Source organism: Rhea americana, unplaced genomic scaffold, assembly GCF_003343005.1.
Source record: "Rhea americana isolate MKP2758 unplaced genomic scaffold, rheAme1 scaffold_25, whole genome shotgun sequence".
In the NCBI taxonomy this organism is placed as follows: domain Eukaryota; kingdom Metazoa; phylum Chordata; class Aves; order Rheiformes; family Rheidae; genus Rhea; species Rhea americana.
In genome coordinates this window covers 401820-415900 of record NW_028186368.1, presented here as the reverse complement: position 1 = coordinate 415900, position 14081 = coordinate 401820, and positions in this window count along the sequence as shown.

Below are 14081 nucleotides of genomic sequence, written 5' to 3'. Positions count from 1 at the left end.
ATCTTCTGCGCTTAGTCAAGCATAGAATGGCTCATCTCTGAAATTGTATTGGGTATTGTCAGATAAATTAGCTAGAATTAATTATTTCATTAGGAGAGTGCAAAATAATTTATAAAGTTGCCTGATTTTTGATGATCTTTTGGCTTTCTTTAACTAGAGATGAACTCTGGACATTTGGACATTTTAAAATAAACATTTGCAGTCCCTTAATTAAATACAGATTAATCCATATTAGCATTTAAAATGTCAAAAAGCTAGGTGAGTGTCATTTTTGGATGGCAACTGCAAAGGTACAGTAGCTGTTTTTCCATGGCTTTTGACTCCTGTTAGACTTCACATGCTATTCTGAACAGTTACATTTTAATACCTGTTACTGAATAGTTTGTTGGGAGAAAGTTTCCTGAGTAAATGTTATTGTCCTTTGTATGAATGGATGGCTGTTYATGAAATGTTTTAGTGTACAGTATCGGTGTAACATGCAACAAAAATGTGCAAAAAGGGATTAGGCTTTACCCGAAATTTATTTGGCTAATGTGTAACACAGACTACAAACACAGGAAGGGCAATAAAAAAAGAAGTGGTCTTATGGAAATCTCTGACTCATGCTTGATGATACAAAGGTTGTCCGAAAGACACTAACTTGCTTCTTTGTCATAGTCTTTTCTAAAATTTCGACATTAGCTTTAGATGAGGTAGACAAAATAATCTGAAGCTCAGCGCTCAGCTTCCTCCCACAGCGCGAAGGAGCTGAAATCAGGGCTGAGATGCCCTTGCTGCTCCGTTCCTCCGCGTGCCACCCGGCGCAGRGAGGCAGCACACAGCCCTGCCTCTGGCCTGGTGCCACGCGTGCTGCGGGAGGCTGCGCTGCACCGCGGACAGGAGGATGGTGGCTCCTAAAGCCTCCTGCTCTTGGGCTTCCCAGCGCGACGTACAGCTTTGCTGAAGCAGCGTATAGCGCTGCTATAGTGCCATAGCGCTGAATTTGTTTGGGTTCGTTGGGTGGCTTTGGATTTTGTGTATGTAAGCGGAAGAATCAGATCTTTTAATTGTCATGGACCGAAATACATCAATAAATTCTTATAGGGACTTTCTGGAAGAGTAAGACATGTTCATTTCCCTTCATACGTCTGTGGATGTATATATGTGCAATGTGCGGGTGGAGGGGTACATGCACATAAAAAGGCCTTAACAATCAATCTAATTAAATTAATTCCTCATGTTGCTATGGGAACGCGCATTTACTATTACCTCAAGTGGCTGCAACAGAGGTGGATTATAATGCTTACACGCGAGGCAGATGATAACGCTTATGCTCTAGCAGATGCGCCTTCACCTTTGCTCTGTCAAAGCATATTGTGGGCAAATAGGCCCGGAGTGCCTAGAGCATATAGGTACGAATCAGATATTGAGGATCTTTTCCCAACTTGCAAACTAACCAATATTCACATCTAATATTAGAAACTCCCACCTCGCAGGCAAACTTGCACCTCGGGCTGGTTTCCTTGGTGACCGGCGGCTGGTTAGCGAGGTGGCAGGAGCAGCTCAGTGCCAGGAACGTGCCCTTTGAACATACTACAATAAGAACGATGTGCTGGGAGAAGGGGAAAAAAAMCCCAARCCCCAGCCTCCTTTCCCCCTAGAACCAGCCAAGGAGCAGCAGCCCTGCGGAGGGGGTGCAGGCATCCAAGCAGCAACCTGCGCTTTCTCTTGCTCCACTCGCAACATGGCAAATGGCATTTTTCCCTCTTTGCCCTGGGCACCTGGCAGCCCCAGCTTTCATGGCCCTAAGCAAGGCTGCTTGGACCAAAACAGAGAGCAGTACGCTGGTGTCAGCGGTCTCCACCAGAGCCGGTAGGGCAGAGGAGAGCAGCTGCCATCTGCTCCAACTAATGCAAATCAGGAGCTGCCTTCAGGCTCCTGGGTAGGTGGGAAAAGGTTTCCTGTGGAGAGTTTGACCTTCCTGGGGCTCTTGTCTCTGCAGTGGGAAGCCCACAGAGCCATACAGCTGTCCCTCTGCAATGGGCAAGTCGGGTCTGGTAATGCACCTTGTCGCTGGGATTGGTGAGGCAATCTGGGCASGTTTTCCTCCTTCCCATGGTGGCAGGGGGCTGAGAATCATCTCAGAGGCATGCAGGTCAGGAAGGRCCTCAGCCTTTTACCTTTTACCTTTCTTCTCATTTCCAAGGTTCAGTACAGGGCATCTCACATCCAGCAGCTCCATCTGTGCCCCCACAAGAAGCAAATACTTTGATTGGCACCAGTGGGTGGCCACAGTTGCAGAGATGGAGCATGGGACACTGTTGCTGTCCCTGCCACTGCCTTCAGCATGTTTGTGAGGGCAGCTTAGTTTTGCTGTGTTTTTCCTGCTTTGCCAGTTCCTGCTATGACATGTCGACACACTATTCATCAGCGTGCTTAGAAGCGGCTCAGGGGCTCTAGGGAAGCAAATGAAAAATTAAGACTGTGTCAAGCACCTCTTCAGAAGTGTGATCTCGGTTTAAATGATCAGTTATTCTTAAACAGCTATTCATAGCACGACATCAAGCCAATTGCTAAAAAAGAAGCGTGACTGACCCACTGGAGCCATTGCAAAGTATATTATTAATCACTTGTGTTTCAGAGTCACCTTTTGCCACATTGGGTCTTCTGGACTCTTTACAAACCCATTGAATTGACTCCTTGCATTACAAACTGTTCAAGAGTCTGCCTCAGAGAGTGACCAAGAGCTTAAAGGCAGAAGTAATGTGAGGGAAACAGTACTGCACACCAAAGAACAGCTTGCCAGCTTTCTGGTCAGCTTGTGCTTGCGAGAACTTAAAAACAGAGGGCAACCTGACCAAGACCATATCACAGTGTGCCAAATGATGAGGGCATGCATGAAATCTAGCTAGAGGAACTCGTGCATAGTGTTTGTCAGCAGTAAACGGCAAATAAACAGTTATCTGTGCTTCATGAACCCCATAAAATGCACTTGTGCATGGTCCCTGGTGTCCGTCTCAGGCCAACAAGGAGAGGAGTGTTTCRTCTCTGGCTCCTTACTTAGTTTGGTTTTGCTTTGCTTTTTCTTCTTTTCATAGCATTGCAGATAAGAAGGGACCAGCAGGCTGAACTCCTTGGTGCTTTTCACCCTGTAGCAAGATCAAAGAGCTCAGTCCTCAGGAGAGCCAACAGCAAGCTCTAGGAGTCCCACACACCCCTCGGTGCCTCGGGACGGCTGGGGACCGAGAAGGAAAGATGAGCCCATGTGAAACCTGCATCCCCCCTTGCAGAAGGGCATAAAATGCTTTGGCAATCTAACATAAGGCAATGCCTCCCCAGGGCTGGTGGCCAGGACCRCCCTTTCAGGGCAAAAAGAAAGGAAAATCTTTGCTACATCTCCTCAGAAGACACAACTGGCCAATCTTAGATGTTTAAGAGGAAAGTGAATAAGTACCTTGATAATAATAGTAATTAAAAAAAAACAACTGACYGTGCAGTAGGGAAAGTAATTCTTTAAGACTCAGTTTTGGAGGAAAAAAAAAAAAAGCAGCTGTTGTATCTTTTGCAGGCAGCCAGCGGAAGCCTTGAAGCATGAGACCTAAAAAGCCCTAAGGCAGAAATGCAGGTGTTGGAGCATGCTGAGGCATTGCTGGCATCCTGACAGATCCCTTTGGCAAAGACATGAAGCAGCTCAAGAGCTGGGAAGACCCTTCCCCTCAACGTGCACACATTCACACACTCATCCAATTTAATCCCACCCATTTCTCCATACTCCTCAGAGCSTGGCTTATGAAAGATCTTTACAGAATCACAGAATAGTTGAAGGTTGGAAGGGACCTCTGGAGATCATCTAGTCCAACCCTGCTCAAGCAGTATCACCTAGAGCACGTTGCACAGGATCATGTCCAGGCAGCTTTTGAGTATCTCCAGAGAAGGAGACTCCACAACCTCTCTGGGCAACCTGTGCCAGTGCTCTGTCACTCTCCCAGTGAAGAAGTTGTTTTTCTTTAAAGATACTACCACTTTCTATTTTAACAAAGCAATTTGTCAYCTGTAACTTAGATACAAATTTGGTTATCTGTGGTGGCTCCTAGCCCCCACTTTGAGTTTTCTTGGACAAGAGTCAATCCTCTAGACAGAATTTTTGCAGGTTGTTTCCAAGTGGTTTCCTTGGCCTTTAATAGTAATTGAAATAAGTTTTACTGGATTGCAATCTTTTAACCAGAACATCCTGCTCCTCCTAGGGCGGTAGCCTGTCTTTCTTGCTCATTACAACACCACTAATCTTTGTGCTGTCTTTGAACTTTATCAGTCATGGGTTTTTATAGTTTTCTGGCTCACTGATAAAATATTAGATGATTTAGAAAAAATCAATCACTAGGTAACACGAGTGAAGGCATGAGCCTTTGATTTCTGCCCGCTTTGTACTACTTACTGAGATCTGACAGCAAGTCAGGTTTTAACCACTATATGGTATGCCTTGTTAACACCATATGATGCAAATATTTAAAATCATAATGTCATGCAGTGCTAAGTCAAGTGCTTTGGATAAATCCAAGTGTATTTTCTACACAGAGGTGTTTATCCATCTAATCCCATGAAAAAGAAAAAAAATAGGGTTTTGTGTAATGGAATCTGTCTTCTGAGAAACCATACTGACCTCATTAATTATGTTTTTAGCCTGTAATATTTTGTTGATAAGAGCTACCTGTTCATCTCACTTTAATCAGGATGGCTTCTGCCCAACAAAACATGTTGTTGTTTTTTTGATCTTCTTATAATGTTTCTAGAACTGTAGCTTCAAGGGCATCCACAGAATATATTTCAATGACATCCAGGTGGTATTAACATTTCCATCATTAAACTTATGCTCCCAATCATTGCTTTACTCTTTGGAAAACTGGCCATTTTCAGTCCCTAAATATACATCTGACTGATTGGCATTGCATTCTGTTTGCATAATGTAAATGTCAACAGAGCCTGACCAGGAGCACCTAGGCAACAGCTAATTTTCAGGTCAGTGATTAACTCTTCTTTGTCAGAACATAGTTCAACATCAAATTATCTCACACTGAGTATAGGACTTCTCTGTGTTAAAGAAGGGTTTGTTGTTATTTTTAGACACCCAAAGTCAGTTTTTATTATTTGGGAGCAAGTGATGTTCACAAACTGTTCTCCTGGTTGAAGTACTAGTCTTGGTGATGGGAGGCCTCCTCTTAGGGAGGCTCTTCCAGTTCTCAGGGGTTTCTGAGCTATTGATTCAGTTCTTGTATGCAGTACCACATTGCTTGCGGGAATAATAGGAAGCAATTGATTTTTGTATTTTATGGCCCACATTYGTACTTCCTTGACTAGATAAAAAGTGGGTGCTACCAATTAGCACATATTTAAACATCTTAGTAAAGTGTTGACACTAAACTTGCATTCTGCTCCCTCCCTGCCTCTCCAGAACCTGTTGGTACTTTCAACTCTTCAAACTCATTCCTCTTTTCATGAACTTTTGACTAGTGACTCAACGCACAATTTTTAGTTCAAAGCTCTCTGTATTCTAGCAGGATGTTTCCAATTCATTCTGTTACCACATAGGACTTTTTGAAAATAACAGTGAAAACTGAGCCCTAATAGCATACGTTAAAAAAACCATTCTAGTGGTCATCTGAGGAAATAGGCCCCTCTGCAGTGTCACAGCAATTAGACAAACATCCTTCTTCACAGAAAACTACTAACTGGTGATCTGCATCAGAATTAACTGCTTTTCAGCCAAGAGCTATGGCTGTTAAACTGTTGGAGCTTTGCCACTGTATTTGCGGATGTTGAGCAGAGCGTGTGTTCACTTGAGGGGAGAGGAGGAAGGGAGCTGGCTTGACGTCTGCAGGATGGTGATCTGCTTTGCTTGCTGTTGTCCTGGGAGTACTGCTCTGCCTATGCGTTTTTCCCAGAGCACCTTGCACGCTGTGTTGGTAAATGTAATGATCTGGGCCCATACGTTCTGTCCTGCAAGCACCAAGTGATATTAATAACTTTAACCTTGCTAACTTTACATTTGGTTCATTTTATATTAAAGCGCTCACTCGCTCTCTCTCAAAAAAAAAAAAAAAGTGTTCTGAGAATTTACAGTTCTCCTTTACTGCCTCAGCTAAATAATCACCAGCTTGTTCTTTTCTGGCAGGGACTTAGGCTGGTAAGCAGTAACAGACTTGTTTTGAAGTTACTTTAATTTGTTCTCTTGGAAGAAATGTCTTAGCTAAATGTTATCAAGTAGACATGTAAAGAAATATGAACCTATATTCGTATTTGGAAAACTCAAAATACACAAAGAGCTAAACATTATAGTAATCAGGGCAAATATAAATTCCATAGGTTTAAATATGAGTCATTAATGTCTCTAGGTAATCTCTAATTCAATGTATAATACATTTGACTGGGATGTATGGATTTGTGTCCTTGATGCCTAATCACCAGGCCAGGCACCTCAGGAGAACATTTCCTGGGATACAACAAGGGCAGAGAGAAAGTCCCCTGTGGGTCACTGGGAAATGTTCACCATTCCTCTCTTCAGTAGCTCATCACCCATTTTTTGTCATAAGCAGACAAACTCCTATGTTTCCTTTCATGTCTTTTTAGCCTACAACCATTTATGTTCTCTGTGATTTTTTATTGTTCAAAGAACCATGCACATGCAGTATTTCTTGACAACAACCTAATAACTTGGGAGGTTAGTCAAGCCCTAGAAGAAATTGTCTATGGAGATGAGACAGTATCTATTACTGAGGGATTTAAAGATCCTTGGACAGAGATACAACTCTTGCCCTTCTGTCTAGCTTTGGAAAGGTGTAGGCTGAATGTATTCCCATCTTAGTCTGAATCCTATTCTAGGCACCGTGTGCTCAAAGGATCTTCAGCATATGGATTCCTGGCTCAGTAACAGATTTTTGTTCCTATGTTGTGAAGGAGGGCACATACCTCATTTTATTTCCCTAAACCCTTTATTGGGTCTAGCCCACAGAGTTGTTTCTGTACTGCAGACAGCGAAATTGCCAGCTAGTGAGAATAGGGCTGCCTTGCAGTTTCTCAGAGAGCAATTTCACTGATGATCTATAGAATGGAAGATGGGCACATTGCTTTTCCCATAATCAAATTTATTTTTAGATTTCCATTCTAGCATCTGGAAAATTGCTCTCAAACTTGCTATTAACTTTAATGTAAAAATATATACACAATCCCCCATAGTAAATAATCAAAAATGCACAGGATCATGTGAAACAATGCAAATATTTTAATGAGATAAATCTGCAGTTCCTTTTTACAGAGTTGCAAAAAGACACTAGTTAATTGAACTCACGACTTCCTCACTTAGATGTGCAGAAAAGCTCTTGAACAATTTAAAGGCTGGTTTGAAGCCATCTAAAAACTTGAGCAAAAGTCTTTGGATAAGTTTCAAAGAAACAAAATAATAAAATAACTTGTTCCACTGCACTTGATGATGCCTCCAACAATGAATATCCTTTACTGCTGCTGCTTTCTTACCACAGTCAGAACAAGCAGGGTAATGGAAGGAAAAGTTACAAAATACACGTGCTTAGCTTCAGTATATTCAGCATTAATCTGTAGAAATAAACAAAGTGGACCAGAGGTTCACTGCAACAACTGTGCCTTTTCTAACAACTCATGAGTAGCACTTTGAGCATGCAAGTATCTCTCACAAACATTATTCTTTTGGAAGCTAAGACAGTTCATTTGAAGCCCTTGGCCTTGCTGGCTGACAATAGTGGACTGACAGATGCATAGATTGCTAAGTGGATGTGTAGACTGTTTTCATATTCACTACATCCCTTCCAAAAGATAATACAAAAGCTCAAGGGGCTGCAAAAAAATGAGTGTCTCTGTATGGTGAACAAGAAGAGGTGCCTATCAGAGGAGAGTTCTTGTCTGGCTAAGCTTAGGAGGTCAAAACTGCACCAAAACTCAGCACATTGGAAATAGGAATGGGTAGAAGGAGAAGGGTGCATAGGGAACAGAGCCACAGTCAGCCTAGCAACACAGGCAGCTGCTGAAAGCGATGAGGTTGGTTGTGGACAGAGGAGTTGTGGGGAAAGGACCCTGCGCTGTGAAGTGAAAAGGGTGGAGGAGGGATCTCTCACCGCATTAGCAGAAGTAGAGATGGGGGGAGGTAGTTTGTATTTCAGCACTTTCCGTCTCTCCAAGATAAACAAGGAGTGAACATGTGAGCGTGTGAGTTCTCAACTGGCTCAGATGATAAAATAATACATTTGAAAGAGTCAGATTGTCTTGGGAATGTCAAGGGCTCCAAGAAAGAGTTCATCTGGAAGAACTCATAAGAAAGTCAATTCTTTTTTTCATTTTTCTTTTTTTCCTTTTTCCCTGAAGTGGCTTAGGTCTTAAACCACCGTTCCTAAGCCTCAGCTCACTCTGTGACAAAGTATCTTAAGCTGAGGAATACCTTACAGAAGCCTATATTTAAGATCTTAATATTTTGTTTCGCTAGAAATTTCAGTGGGGTTTCATAATGCTTCCAGGACACTATTCTTATCACTGGCTGACCTCAYTCTTCATCTAGCTTTAAATTGGTTAAAAGCCCTTTGAAAGCCATAGTTTAATGTTCAAAATAGTGATAGTTATACTTCTATTTTTCTGGGTATATCTACATCTACATTATCTTCTCAACAAAAGAGAAATGCRTGATAATTCATAAATTTTACAGGATTCAACTTAAGGTTCAGCCTGAATTCATCCCTGACATTAAGTATTTGTTACACTATTTAAAGCAGATTTTCACTGCTTACATGAGGTAGTTCATCCCCATACTTTCCGCTAGCAATTCAGAGATCAGATAAAATGTAGTGCCACTTTCTAAAGCACCCATGAAATCCATTTGAGAAATGCAGCTGTGTAAACGCAACACTGAAACAGGATTTTTATCCCAAACATACTAGAAAAAGTGCAAAAGTTGTGTTTTTGCWATCACATATAGCACCACTGTGCCAGTAAAATACATTTTACAGACATGCTAGCTGACTAATTTTGGTGGATAGTATCTATGTAAGGGACAGAGCAGAGAAGCAGTTGAAAACTTCCAGTCTTGTTCAACTTAWTCATCAGTGACCTGGATGAAGGGACAGAGCGCCTCCTCAGTGAGTTTGCTGAGGATACCAAGCTGGGAGGAGTGGCTGATACACCTGAGGGCTGTGCTGCCATTCGGAGAGACCTGGACAGGCAGAGCTGGGTGAAGAGGAACCTCCTGAGGTTCAACAAGGGCAAGTGCAGGGTGCTGCACTTATGGAGAAATAACCCCATGCATCAGTACAGGCTGGGGGCTGACCTTCTGGAGAGCAGCTCTGCAGAGAAAGACCTGAGAATCCACCAGGAAGAAGTTGACCATGAGCCAGCAATGTACCCTCGTGACGAAGGCGGCTTGTGGTATCCTGCAGCACAATAGGAAGAGTGTCGCCAGCAGGTCGAGGGAGRTGATCCTCCCCCACTACTCAACTCTGATGAGGTCACATCACGAGGACTGYGTTCAGTTCTRGACTCCCCAGCACAAGAGAGACATGGAGCTTCTGGARAGAGTCTAACATAAGCCTACGAAGATGATTAGAGGACTGGAGCGTCTCCCCTGTGAGGAAAGCCTGCAAAAGCTGGGCCTATTCAGCCTGGAGAAAGGGAGTTTATCAATGTCTGTAATACCCTAAGCAAGCGTGTCAAGAGGATGGGGCCATGCTCTTCAGTGGTGCCATGTGACAGGACATGAGGCAATAGGCACAAWCTGAACCACAGGAAGTTCCACCTTTACTGTGAGAGTGACAGAGCACTGGCACAGGCTGCCCAGAGGGGTTGTGGAGTCTCCTTCTCTGGAGATACTCMAAACCCGCCTGGACGCGATCCTGTGCAACGTGCTCTAGGTGATGCTATTCGAGCAGGGGGGGTCRGACTAGAAGACCTCCAGAGGTCCCTTCCAACCTCAACTATTCTGTGATTCTGTGAAAACTTGTCAGAAGAGACTGAAGGCATAGTGGATGCTCCATCAAGAAACACAGTCAAAAACCATGTAAGAATCACCATAAGTGGAGGAGAAATGGGACTGTGTAGGATGTAATTTGAATTCCAAATGACACCTGAATACCTCTTTGATTTATTTCATTAGTAGCTTTTGTGATACAGCATGTTTGCAGGTGGACATTGGTGTAAAACTAAAAGATCAACTAGGGGGTAAGGTTAACAAGGAACCAGTAATCAATGGCAGTCAGTGCAGTTAAAAGTTCACCAAGTCAGGAAAATGATAAACTCAAAGAGGTGTATAAGTGGATTGCTAAGAGTTTAAAACATCTTTTTGCACCAGCTGCATAGAAATATCTGAAATGTCAGCACTAGTTAGTTCACCATCTGTGTATCACTACTTTTTTCCCCCTCCTCCCTCCTTTATTTTAAGTATTCCTTATGTTGCCAGATGAAAAATGACAGAATTCTCAGTATGTTATTGGAAAGCTAGATTTTAAAGTGCTTTTTTTTTGTTCCAAATCATGCTATGTAAAGCATCATTTAATAATGCTTAACATTTACTCAGCCTACTTATTAATCCTTAAAGACTGCCCAACTATCAAAATAATCTGTAGTTAACTGAAATTAAGTAACCACATATTAAAATTACATGGCAATATTGCTCAGCTTTCAGAACAGATGGAAGAATTCAAGCAGTGACTTTTTGTATAGTTCATTTCAGGAACTTTAAAATTTTATTGCAATTTAATTTTCAGAAATTCTCTAAGATAGTTCCTGAATTACACTACACACTGTGCTTAGGTATCCCCTGTTGAAAYGTATCTTTTTATTTTTAAGCTCTCCTGTGACATCTATGGATCCAATCTCAGACAAAAAGCTAAGATGAATACATCTTGACTGTAGCGTGGAAGGTCTGGCCAGGCTTCTCTCTGCATTGCACCTTACATTACCAAGTTAAATGAATGTGGCTATTAGAATAAAAAAGTGGAGAATTTCTTCTGGTCTCTTGTGCATCCAACACAGCTCATCTTTCACATGTATATATGACAGCCCAAGTAGTAAAGCTGTGTTTTGTCTGTACTTTTTCTATAGACTAAGCTTGACTCTGAATTATTGCCTACTGTACCTTTATAGAATAAAGCTTTCAGTAAGGAAGCACACCAGCATCAAAAACTCTATGTTTTATGCCTGCTCTGTCCACTCTGTGAATCCTCCTTTTCCTAAAGCTACTTAAAATTAAGACCAGTTCAGGTGGCTTGCCTCTCATTAGAATGATTTGTGTAAGAAGCTGTGCTAAGAAGATAAAAAGTCTTTGAACAATGGTTCAGGATACACAAACAGTTCTMAGTGATTCTGGAAATATAAACAGTTCCAAAGTAAATGTAACTGTTTTAATAAATGTTGTGGAGCTGGTCACTAATCCTGCCAAGCGATACTTGACAATGTGAAGTATTTGGACTTGGAGATGCCAAGAGCTGCTCTGAGAGCACCGTGCGTAAGAACCTGGCATATACTACAAGAGCATCCTCCACTTGAAAGTTTACAACSCCATGAACATGTAAGACTGAACAGTCAGAAGTAGCTAGGGTACATGTGACAATAAGGAGCAAAGACAAGCTGGAGGACACGGGTGCCTCCCATTCAGAGCAGCACTACTGCTCTTGAGCAATTCTTTTAGCTGGTAATTCAAATTTATAAATCCTATCTCAAGAAATAACAATATTAGACGCTTTTTTTTGCTTGTACTATAGAAAACAGCTTATCATAAAGACTGAAAGAAATATATAGCAACAGGCAATCAGTATGAGAAGGGATGAGACATAAGGAAAAAAACCTTCACAGTAAAGGTGGTGAAACACTGGAATAGGTTGCCCAGAGAGATTGTGGAGGCCATGGAGATACTCAAACATGACTAAACAAGATCCTCAGAAAAACAGTATAATTTTGAAGTCGACTCTGCTTTGAACAGGTGATGGGACCGAACTGATGCCACCAATCTGACCTCCRCAGACCCCTTCCAAACTGCTTTTTTCTGAGATTCAGTGTTTCAGAAGTCCTTGCAAGCAATGACTTAGTTTGTTTACAGAGATACAAAATGTCCACAAGTTGTCTTGATAATAGTATTTAGCCTTCAGGATGTGGACAAGGGTGGAAATAATGAATACTGACATTCTAATTCTCTTTAAATGTGTCTACCTTTTAATGTGGCACGGCCTATGTACTTTGTTCATTTGGACTGTTGAAGGCAGTAAACACATTTTCTTCTAATGAATTTTTCAAAATTGTGTCTAAATGGTTTGCATTCTGTTCCCATAGATGAAAGATGTAATTTTATTTCCACATTCTTTTGATCAGCAGTTATAGAACAAACATGTTCTTCCAGACTTGGGTACCTTTTGGGTTGTTTTGTTAATACCAGAAAAACTACTTTGCTGCTGATGGGAACTACCTGCTGGGTGTATTTGTTTGGTATTGCTTTTGATAGGGATTGGCATGAAACAAACAGTTGTGCTTTGTTTCATCAATTGAAATATGTTTTAGAGAGGAAGCACATTGACTGCTGTTTGACCTCAAAATACAAAGGGTAAGATAAGAAGCAACTAGTATTTTCTATGCCAAGGCAATTGATTCTTCGACATTTCAATCTTACCATTTTGGGGCACCTTAGAAAATAGCACAGATACTTTCACTGGTAAACAGATTGTTAACTCTAGAGTACGTATTCTGCCGAGAGGATAAAAGTGAAGCAGGTATTTTCACAGCAGTTTCTAGTACTATTTTAAACATTTACATTCAGTGGTATATGAAGCTCACAGTTAGGTTCAGCGGCATTGTAGCAAGTGCTATATGAACATAAAACTTACTGCATTCTTTCTACAAACACATTACAGACAGTATTCAAAACAGAAGACCATGCCAACAAAGAGGGGGGAAAGAAGTAATGAAAAAGGGGAGGAGTGGTGTTCTTGCCAAATCAATAGCAAGAGTGAAGATTCATTCCCGTACTCCTCCAGCCATTTCCTTCTAAACAAATGTCATTTGGGCTTCATATTCACTTTAGTACCCGCCAGTAATCAGAGCTGAAGACAGAAAGGAAGAAGTCATCATTAATAAGCTTCCGTTTTCTGGGAAAAATGAAAATTAGCTAGGTGCAAACAAACCGCAAGTGCAAACTGAAGTGGGGATCTCTTCTGCCTAAGGATTATTCAGCAGAGTGTTTCACAGCTTCATAAGAGGGCACAGGTGTAATTAAGCACAGCATCTGATTTTCACTTAAAGTCTAACTGAAGGGGGCATCGTCAAACTTCTCTTTGCGGTTGGGTTTATTACTCCCCTTTTCCCTTTAAATACTGCTGGAGCATGCCGTGCAGAGATGCARTTGTCTGCAATCTCGCTGCTAACCCGCCCGGCGTTCCTGAACTCCGGGTTTAGGTTATGCATATTTACCCACTGATGTCAGACTCCTCTCACCCGGAAACGCACACTCTTCTCACCCGCCGGGCGCCCTCTCCGGCCCCCGGCACCCTCACTCACCCTGCTGCTCGCATGCACCGTGTGGCCGGGGCAGCGCTGCGGRCGGCCCCGCACAGCTCCCCCGCCACAGGCGCCGCGGGTCTGTGGGTGCGCGGCCGCGGCGCGGGCAGGCGGCAGCGCCCTTCCCCTGCCTGGCCCCGGCCCGGGGGTCCCGCCGCCGCCGCGGCGCTGCCTCCGCCTCCCCACAGCCCTCAGCCCTGCTGCCGCGCTGCCCCCTCCTCGTTAACGGACGGTCCCCTCTCCCCCTAACGGTCCTCTTCCCCCTAACGGACAGTCCCCCCCCCCAACGGTCCCCTCACCGCTAACGGACGGCCTCTTCCCCCTAACGGACGGTCCTGTCCCCTAACGGTCCTCTCCCCGCTAACGGACGGTCCCTTCCTCCTAACGGACGGTCCCCTGTCCCCAACGGTCCCCTCACAGCTAACGGACGGTCCCTTCCCCCTAACGGTCCCCTCACAGCTAACGGACGGCCTCTTCCCCCTAACGGACGGTCCCCTGTCCCCTAACGGTCCTCTCCCCGCTAATGACGGTCCCCTCCTCACACCGGGCAG